This window comes from Myotis daubentonii, chromosome 16, assembly GCF_963259705.1.
Source record: "Myotis daubentonii chromosome 16, mMyoDau2.1, whole genome shotgun sequence".
Taxonomy (NCBI): Eukaryota; Metazoa; Chordata; class Mammalia; order Chiroptera; family Vespertilionidae; genus Myotis; species Myotis daubentonii.
Window position 1 is genome coordinate 2,742,880 of NC_081855.1, and position 10,423 is coordinate 2,753,302.

Consider the following 10,423-nt stretch of genomic DNA (forward strand, 5'->3'; position numbering starts at 1 on the left):
AAAAAAGGAAGACACCCAGCCTCCCCCTTATTTGGGAGGGAGAGGGAGAGAGATGCCCCCCCCCCCCGCCCCCCATTCCCCAGGAGACAGGGGCTGAGCCAGGACAGGGCAGCCTCCGAGAGCTGCAAACCTGCCCACCTCTGGAAGCCGCGGGTCCAGCGGGACATCTTGCTCCTGTGGCCAGATGGCTGACCCCCAGTGGCCAGAGGAACGCCACCCCTGCCCCCAACTCCAGCACCACCCAGGCCTCCATCAGAGCCCAAAGCCGTCCTCCGCCCCAGGAGAGGGGGTAACCCAGGACCGCCCCTTGCCGGCGGACAGAGGCCCGAGAAGGAAGCTCGTGGGCATCCAGGGAGGAAGGAGACGCCTCGCGCGCCTGTCTGCGGCCTGGGCCGCCCCCCTCCCACCCCCCTCCCCCCTCCCCCCCTCCGACCCCCCTCCCCCCTCCCCCCTCCGACCCCCCTCCCCCCCTCCGACCCCCCTCCCGCCCCGACTCTGACGCCGGAGAGCAGAGGAGGGGTGACCCCGGCCTCCGGCCGTGTGGGCGGGGCTTGGCCCGGTAACAGGTGCGAGCAGGCGAGATCCTCACGGCCAGATTAAGGTGGAAACACGGAACCGGGAGGCGGGCATTCTGTCTTGGGGGGGACCCGGCAGCCCAAAGCCGCTCCTGTTTTGGGGGACGTCCGGAGGCACCGGAGCCCCTCTCCCCGTCGCAGCCGAGGACGCGGAGCCCGGGAGGTCAGCGCTCCCGGCGGCCACAGAGCACGTGCGCCCAGCGACCGTCCGGGGCTGCTTCTGCCGCAGCTCGGCTTCCGGACGCCCGCGTGGCCCCTGCCCGAGGCCGGCACCCCGGCACCCCGGCCCCCTCAGATCCGGCCTGCGGTCCCCCCGCGCGGTGATGGGCCCGGGGCTCAGGCTGCACCAACCCTTAAAGCCTGCCCCGAGAAAAACCCTACAGGATAAACCACCCAGTTTCCTCAAGAAATAAAGAGCCAGGAAACAAACAGTGAGGCAGAGGGCGCTTTCTAGACCAAAACCTGCAACAACGCGAGCAGCGTGGGTTGAGGCTGGATCCCGATTTGAACAAATCAGCCGGGAGAGGGGACGTGGGCTCTCTGGGGACGAAGGAACCACTCCTCAGAGGTGGTCATGGTATGCGGGACGGTTCAGTTTGGGGCTTTGCTTTTTAAAGAGTTTCTGTTTTAAGGGATAGACCCCGAGGAATCTACAAGTCAAACAGCCTGGAGTTTGGAATTTGCTTTCGGGGCCCGGACCGCAGGGAGAGGAGGCGCCCAACGCTGACTGTGAGATGGCGGGGGCAGGAGGGCAGACGCTCCCCTGCGTTGGCATCAGTGCCAGCCTCACAGGGGAGGTTTTAAATGTCCCGATCAACCTGCCGCTGAGTCCCCGCCGGCTCCAGACTCAGGCCGGGGTGGGGGGAGCAGCGCTGCCAGAGCCGTCTCACCTGCTGTGGGGGCCGTGCCCACCAAACCCCACGGAACCCCACGAAGTGCCCCAGGCCAAGCCCTCCCTGCACCACTCACCTGCCCCCGAGGGTCCTCCTGGCCGGGACCCAGCGCCTCGCTGCCCGGCGCAGGCCGCTCATCACTCAGGCTGGCTATTATTAGCCTGAGATTTGATTAGTGCGACCTGCACTTCCTGGGTTTCCCCCCAACCTGCAGGATGTAAACCAGCAGCACCCTCCCTCCCACGCCTGCGCAGTGTCTCGCCGGAGGGTGCCTGGGCCTGGCGCTGTCTCCTGGCCCCCACTGCCCTCTGCTGCCACTGGGGCGAGGGATGAGGTCTAAGCTCTAAGCTCTGGGGGGCCCAGACCTGGTGCTGGCCCATCTCCTGCTCTCACTCACCCAGGCTGCGGCCAGGAGTCAGCTCTCCATCCCCCAGCATGCCCGGGCCCTTCCCTCCTGAACAACTTGTCATATGTTATCGCCTAGAAATCTCCTCTGTTCCCGCTTCAGTTGGTGTGCCACCTCCTCCGGGAAGCCAGTCCTGACTGCCTGGCTGGGTGACGTGTCCGTTTTGTGCTTCCTGAGCCCTGCCCTCACCCCTGGCCATCAAAGCACTCAGGAGGCTGGCAGTAGAGCTTGGGTTTGAATCTTGGTTCTGCCACTTACCAGCGGGAAGCCTGGTGGCAACTTACTGACCTTCTGTGCCTCCATTTTCTCTTCTGCATGACAGCAGCACCTCTCACCGTCGCTGTGACATGAGCCCACAGTTACACGCTTAGAGCAAGTCCTTGGCACATGGTAAGTTCTCAGTAGATGATATGGACGGAGGCTTAGGGCTGGATTGCTCATTACAGCGTAAGCCTGTTTCCCAGACCGCTGAAACCGCGGCAGGGGGAGGCTCGGGTGAGGCAAACTCAGCGTCACAGAAAGCCCAGGGCGTGTGGGGAGGCCTGAGGGGTGGAAGGCACAGGTGTGGGGGCAGGGGAGGAGGAGGAAGGCATGGGGAGCCCTGGGCGGGCGGCGTGGGGAGGGAAGCACCGCCAACGTGGATGCTGGTGAGCAGAGGAGAGGAACCCAAATGGTCAGGAAACCCAGAGGCGATCGGTGCGTTTTCAATGATCAGAAAAGACAACGTGAAAAAAGACGCCGCCATCAAGTTGGCCGCTGTGCCGCCGGATGAGGCCGCGAGCCGGTGGGGACCTGGGGCCACGCGAGCGCCCCGCCTGCGGCTGGAGGGGTGAGCTGCTCCCGTGGTGGGGGGCAGTCTGCCAGGGTCAGCTGAAATGTATAACTGCCCCTAACCCTCGGCCCAGGCATATCCTCCAAGGCCACAGGGGCCAGGAATGTTCTCCGAAGTCGTCCATAGCAGTGTCGGCTTGAACAGCGAGCCTGCCCACCTCCCAGAGGAGGCCGGAGAGTGGGCGGACACAGCCGGGCGCTGGGCAGCGTGCAAAGAACTATGGAGACCGGCCGCTGAAGGGGAAGCAGCTCACGGCCCGACCCTGACGGTAAAAGGCCTGTAAGTCAAGCAAAAGCCAGACACATTAGACACACCGAGGGGCCGTGATTGCAGCTGAGGATGTGAGGCGGGGAAAGGCGGGAGAAATAGGAAAGGACAGCGCGATGACCACGACGCCCCGTAGGGCAAGCAGGGCCGGGACTGGGATGATGGTCAGATGGGACCTGAGCCCCATTTGTAATGGTTTCATGTGTCACACGGAGAAGACTGTCATGTATTGTCTTGTGTCAATGAGGGTAACAAAGCACAGCTGGTGTGGGGTGGGTGTGACCAGAGGCAGCCCCAGACTCTGCTGCCCACTGAAACGCCGCAGACCCCACACCGCTGGATGCTCTCGCTCTCCTTCCACCTGCACCCCCTGCCGTCTGCACCCCTTCCTCCTGCACCCCTTCCATCTGCACCCCTTCCACCTGCACCCCCTGCCGCCTGCACCCCTTCCTCCTGCACCCCTTCCATCTGCACCCCTTCCACCTGCACCCCTTCCATCTGCACCCCTTCCACCTGCATCTCCTTCCGTCTGTACCCCCCTCCATCTGCACCCCTTTCCATCTGCACCCATTCCATCTGCACCCCCTTCCGTCTGCACCCCTTCCATCTGCACCCCTTCCATCTGCACCCCCTTCCTCCTGCACCCCTTCCATCTGCACCCCTTCCATCTGCACCCCCTTCCTCCTGCACCCCTTCCATCTGCACCCCCTTCCTCCTGCACCCCTTCCATCTGCACCCCCTCCACCTGCACCCCCTGCCGTCTGCACCCCTTCCTCCTGCACCCCTTCCACCTGCACCCCTTCCGTCTGCACCCCCTTCCGTCCGCCCCCCCTTCCGTCCGCCCCCTCGGCTGGGGCTGTCACCTCCACACACAGCAGCGCCCCCGGGGTTAGGAAGCGTTTCTTCGCCATCTGTTGAGCAGACTGTGTCGAACGCTGCTCTCGGAGGCCACACGCAGGGTCTTACCCAGGAGAGAGCACGCTGGTGCTTTAAGCCGCACAGGTTAGGCATGAAATGAAACCAAACAAAAGCCAAGGTGACTTTCAGGGTGGCTGAGAATGGATGGTAAGGTTCCCCAGCTTGTTAATGCTTTTTTTGCTCACACCATTTACAGATAATGGATTTTATTTGCTTTCTGTTGTCTTTAATTCGGAGTGTGATTTGCATGCGGTGAAATGCATGTTTTTCAGTGTGCAGGTCAGTGAATCTCCACCTGTGTGCACGCCCAGGCAACACTTCCCAGCCCCCACGAAGGCGCCCTCACTCCCCTCACCACAGACCCGTGTGGCCCGCTCCTGAGCTCTGTGTGGCTGGGAACATGCTAGACTTCATTAAACCGGACAGAACAGAGCTGTGGGGCCTTTCGGGGCAGTTGTTTCATCTCTGTGGGCCGCATCTCCTCCCGATCGCGTGCTGGACGGGGTCCCCCGGGCCCCTGGGCGAGCTGACGGCCGCTGTTGTCCTTGGGCACGCTCAGGCTCCACAGCCCGGCGGGCACCTGAGAGCAGGTGCTGGAGGTTTCCGACCTCTTCCTGAACCTTCCAACCTCATTCTGAAAACAGCCTTTTCCGAGCCGCCCCGGGGCTCAGAGTCTGGGACACGGAGGAAAGGTGCCTCCAGGTCGGGGAACGTCTGCTCCCACAGTTCAGTGAGCACGTGGCCGAGGCGGGCGCACCCCGTGGGCAGGAGGAGAGCGAGGGGCTCCCTTCTCTCCCGGCTGCACCCTGTGGGCTGCTCCCGCCTGGAAGGCAGCGCCCTGAGCTGACCTGCCACCCGCCCTCCGCTGCCAGGCATGGCACGCCCTGTGCCAGCAGGTGACACCTGTGCCTCATTCCCCGACATTGTCTTTGCAGGACTGCGGGCCTATCAGATGAAGCAGTGCCGACAGGCTGCCTTTGTCACTGCTCCATCCTGTCCGTTAGTCCTCCTTGTAAATGAGCTCGTAAGACCCGGTGGGAGCGTGACGGCAGGGAGCACTCACGGGGCGCCTGCCGTGCTCCCGGCACTTTCCAAACGCCCCACGCATGCACGTGATGTATATAGACGTTGTCTTCTCCACGTCTCGCCAGCTGGCGTCAGCTCCTCGCGTGGAATTGCTTGGTCCGAGGGGGCACTGTTGTGTGGATCAGTGATTTCCAGTGAGATGTCCTCTCCACACCAGGGCATCGGCCACAGCCTAGCCCTCGGGCCCCCTGCCCTCCCCGGTCTGTGGTCTCTGAGGCAGGGAGTGCGTGGCTCCTCCACGGCCTGTGTCTGCCACCCCACTGTGGCCCCTTGAGGCCATGCGGTCGAACTTCCTCTGAGAGTCTGAGAGGTAAGATGAAAGGAAGTGCATCAAAAATGACATTTCTTAGAACTGCACCCAAGCCCTGATGGTCACGATCGCAATTTACATGTATGACTCAGAGGAGCTCAATTTCCCACCTGCTAACCCACTCATCCCTCATTTGTACTGACTTCTCAGAAATGCTAGGTGCCATGACTTTAGCAAAACCCACTTCACAGGAACAACTTCCAACCTTTTGTAGGAAGACGTGGTCTCTTTTTCCATGAAAAGTTTTTTCATCCCTCAAAACTTTCTATTATAAAAAATTAAAAACTCAGAGAAAGGTTAAAAGGTAAAATGAATACCCATGGACCGTACCCCTGGTTCCAACTGTGCACATGGACGTCCATGTCTCCACATCCCCCTCTCCCCACCGAGACCCCTGAAGGCCCTGAGGACTCTTCAGTCCTAAATGTGCCCGCAGACTTCTCTTAGGAAGATGCAGGCTCTCTGACATGGATCATCTCTTCCTATCTAAGAAAATCAATAATAATTTAAAAATATCATCTAATATCTGGCCCATGTTTATTTATTAAGAAATTTTTTTCAATATATTTTTATTGATTTCAGAGAGGAAGGGAGAGGGAGAGAGAAATAGAAAATCGGTGATGAGAGAGAATCAATAATCGACTGCCTCCTGCACGCTCCTCTACTGGGGATAAGCCTGCAACCTGGGCCTGTGCCCGTGACCAGAATCACACTTGGGACTCTTCAGTCTGAAGGCTGATGCTCTATCCACTGAGCCAAACCAGCTAGGCCTACCTGGCCCACATTTACATTTCCCCAATTGTCCTAAGGACTTTTTCATGGCTAAGGCTTTTTTTTTTTTTTTTTTTTAAAGATCAGTTTGTTGTTGTGTGTTTTTTTTTTTATATATATTTTATTGATTTTTTACAGAGAGGAAGGGACAGAGAGAGAGAGTCAGAAACATCGATGAGAGAGAACCATCGATCAGCTGCCTCCTGCACATCTCCTACTGGGGATGCGCCCGCAACCCAGGTACATGCCCTTGACCGGAATCGAACCTGGGACCCTTCAGTCCACAGGCCAGCGCTCTATCCACTGAGCCAAACCGGTTTCGGCCATGGCTAAGGCTTTTGAATCAGAATCCAGCAAGGGTTACATATTGCATTTGATATTATTATGTCTCTTTAGTAATTTTTCCTTTATAATAATCCCCTCCTTTTTTCCCCCATTTGCATGGAAAATGTTTTTCCATCCCTTCACTCTCATCCTTTTGTCCTGAGATGGGTCTCTTGTAGATAGCATATAATTGGGTCATGTTTTCTTATCCATTCAGCTACCCTATGTTTTTTGATTGGTGTATTTAATCCATTTGCATTTAAGGTTATTATTGATAGGTACTTCTTATTCATTGACATTTTAATTCTTTATGCATATATATCTATAATAATAAAAGTATAATATGCAAGTTGACCAAATGGCTGAACAGCAGATGACCACCCTATGACATGCACTGGTGCCAGGCCAGCCAAGGCAGGTGAGATGCAATTGGTTGGGGGACCCCGTATCACCCCATGATTGCCCTGCAGAGGGAGGCCCAGGCCACTGGCTGGCAGGCAATCAATCTGGGGGCCTCTGCAATTGCCCCAAAAAGGGAGGCCCAGGCCCCCAGCCAGCACTGCTGTGGCGGATGGGTGGGGCCTTTCTCTATGGGGTGATTGATCACGGGGCTCCCGGACTATAAGGGTGCAGGCCAGGCTGAGGGACCCTCCCTCCCCAAGTGCACAAATTTCATGCACTGAGCCTCTAGTATATACTGTATATATCTTTTTATTATTACAGCAGTCCCTTTAGCATTTCTTGTAATGCTGGATTGGTGGTGATGAACTCCTTTAGCCTTTCTTATCTGGGAAGCTCTTTATCTCACTGTCTATTTTGAATGATAGCCTTGCTGGATATAATAATCTTGGTTTCAGATCCTTGCCTTTCATTACCTTGAGTACTTCTTGCCATTCCTTTCTGGCCTGTAGAGCTTCTGGTAAGAAATCATCTGACAGCCTTATGGGAGCTCCTTTGTTGGCAACAAATTGCTTTTCTCTTGCTGCCCGTAAGATTCTCTCTGTCTTTAATTTTTGGCATTTTAATTATGATGTGTCTGGGTGTAGGCCTGTTTGGGTTCTTCTTGCTTGGGACTCTCTGTGCCTCCTGAACTTGTGTGACTTTTTCCTTCACCAGATTAGGGAAGTTTTCTGCCATTATTTCTTCAAACACATTCTCTAGCCCTTGCTCACTTTCTTCACCTTCTGGTACTCCTAAAAAGAAACCATGTCACTCCTATGTCTTTCCACCCTAGGCTGCCACTAATCTCTAAATATTTATCTCTAAATATTTACCTACTTCAGACATTTTATAAAAATGCAATGTGGTGTTTTGTGACTGGCTTCTACTTAGCATAATGTTTTTGAGATTTATCGAAGTTGTAGTGTATAGCAGTACTTCATTTCTTTTTGTGGCCAAATAATATTCCATTTTATGGATATACCGCCCTTTTTAAAGTCCTCACCCAATGTATGTTTTTATTGATTTTAGGGAGAGGGAAAGGGAGAGAGAGAGAGAGAGAGAGAGAGAGAGAGAGAGACAGAGAGAGAGAGATCAGTTGCCTCTCATACAGGCTGGAGTGAGGATTGAACCCATAACCCTTTGGTGTATGGGATGATGCTCCAGCCGACTGAGCCACCCAGCCAGGGCTGGACAGACCACATTTTATCTATTCATTCATCATTGGAGGGCAGTTGGGCTGTTTCTACTTTTCCGTTGTTATGAGTCCTGCTGCTGTAAACACTCGTGTATTTGGGTGGACATGTTTTTACTTCTCTTGGGAGTAAAGCAGGTGTGGGGCCTTGAGAAGAATGGACCCACGTTCTCTGAAAACCTTTGGAATTAAGCTGCAACATCACCCCCTCCCTGGGCCTCCAGCCTGCTGGCCTACCCTGCCAATTTTAGACTTGCCAACCCCACAATTGCATGAGCCAAATTCTTAGAATCTCTCTGAATATTCTTTCTGTGTCTCTGAAAAATTCTGATACATGTGGCTTGTGTTCAATGCATTCATAATAAAGGCAACACCCAGAGCCACATCTGCAGCCAAGTCTCTTTTCTGGGCCCAGATTTAGGTACCGCTGGCCTCCTCCGTGCTTCCTCTTGTCTTCCTAACAGGTATCTCAGTCTTACCGCGGCCATGGTGAGCGTCACGCCTGCCTCCTGGGCCTGCCCAGGCTGGCTGTCCCATCGCAGAAACCAGCAGCTCTGACTTGTGATGGCTCAGGCCCCAAACCCTTGGTGATTCTTCCTTGGCCTCCTGTCCAAAGCCGCCCGCCCCTCCCAGCCCTGCGGCACAGTCCTGGGTCCCCTCGTCTGGATAAGGTTCTCCCCCCGAGGCCCATGTTTCCAGGAGTGGTGTGGGCAGTCCCGGCCAAGCTCACAGCTGGATAAGCATTCGAGGCGCCACAGCCCAAACAGACTCTTCCTGACCTGGGTTTCTTTGTTAATTAAAATTTTGAAAATTTATTAAGATGTGATTTACCTAATTGTAAGTGTGCAGCTCATGGACTTTCATGGACTAAACACAGCATCCTCCAGATCAAGGAACAGACATTCTCAGCCCCGCCAGCCTCTGCCCTCCTCTCGGGCAGCCACCGGTGACTCCCACAGCACGGGCCTGCCGGCGCAGCGCACGGACGGATGGAACTGCCTGTTTTTTTTCTAGTTAGACGATGATGTGATTGCTTGAGTACAGACATTTTATGCAACCTGGGCAGAGGCTGTGGATGATTCGTATTTCCAACTCGGGGGAGGACTCGTTTGGTCTTATAATATTGAGCCAACCGTTGAATACGGCTCTCGATCAGAATCAGACGGCATTTAGCATCCTTATCCTTCCTGTTCCTCTCAAGATGCTTGCGAACGGCAACCACTTTCTTAATGAAATGGCAGCGATCCCTGGGAAGATCAGGGCGAGTCCCGTAGACTCAGGAATCCTCAGGATCTCAGGGCCTGTCACACGTGCGCTTGTACGACGCCGTGGAGTCTCCCGGGGTCACACTGATTGTGAGGGAGTCGGGCCCTTCTGGCCAGTTTGTAGATCTGCTCCTTCACACAGTCAGATGCCAGTGTCAGCCAGGGGGGCACACTGGGGCGGCGGGCAGAGCCGCCGGGGGTAGGCCCTTTCTGGGAGCGTGCGTGCGACCCATGATGAAGGCGGACTGGCAGTGGAAAGAGCAACTGCCTCTGTTTTTAAAGAAATGTTTAATTTTGGGATAATTTTAGATTAAAAATGGAAAAGGCCCTCCAGGGGTTTCTCACGCAGCTCCACTCAGCGTCCACTACCACGGACGTGCAACGGAGCCGCACACGTGTCAGAGCTAAGGCACCACCGCTGTGCGATGCAGTGAGCGAAAGAATGACGTCAACCGCTACTCATGCTGTTGACAAAATAAGGACTGTGGTCTTTGTTTGACTTCACCGGTTTATCTTTAAACACCTCTCTCTGTCCCAGGGTCCTGCCCAGCAGCCCACACAGGGTTACACCCTGTCTCCTCCGCCTTCTCTGCCCATCACAGTGTCTCTGCCTCTCCTGCTTCTCATCCCCCAGAGCAGCCTAGAGGCGCCTGACGGGGCAGGGTTACACGTTGATGAAGGAAACCTCGGAGAGACAAGGGCCCGCCCCTGCGCCTGCCTGCGGGGAAGGGAGGGCGGGTCAGAAAGGGCCCAGACAAGGGAACCAGGGGGACGGACACTTTGCAAAAGCTGTGCCCTGGCCCAGCTGGCATGGCTCAGTGGCTGAGCGTTGACCTATGAACCAGGAGGTCGCAGTTTGATTCCGGTCAGGGCACATGCCAGGTTGTGGGCTCGATCCCCAGTAGGGGACGTGCAGGAGGCAACTGATCAATGATTCTCTCTCATCATTGATATTTCTCTCTCTCTCTTTCTCCCTTCCTCTCTGAAATCAATAACAAATATATTAAAAAAAAAAAAAAAAAAAGAAGCTGTGCCACACACCGTGGCTCCCCTCCTCCCCACGCCAGGGAAAGGTGCCTGCTCCTCACCTGGCCCTCGAGGGGGTTTCTGAGAGCTGGCGAGGGGCTTTCTCTGAGTGTGTGG

General features: G+C 55.8%; 1 pseudogene; it reads right to left on the reverse strand.

Moving 5' to 3' along the window:
- Positions 1 to 9,064: 9,064 nt before the first annotated feature.
- Positions 9,065 to 9,513, reverse strand: LOC132219257 (small ribosomal subunit protein uS15-like; annotated as a pseudogene).
- Positions 9,514 to 10,423: the final 910 nt, after the last annotated feature.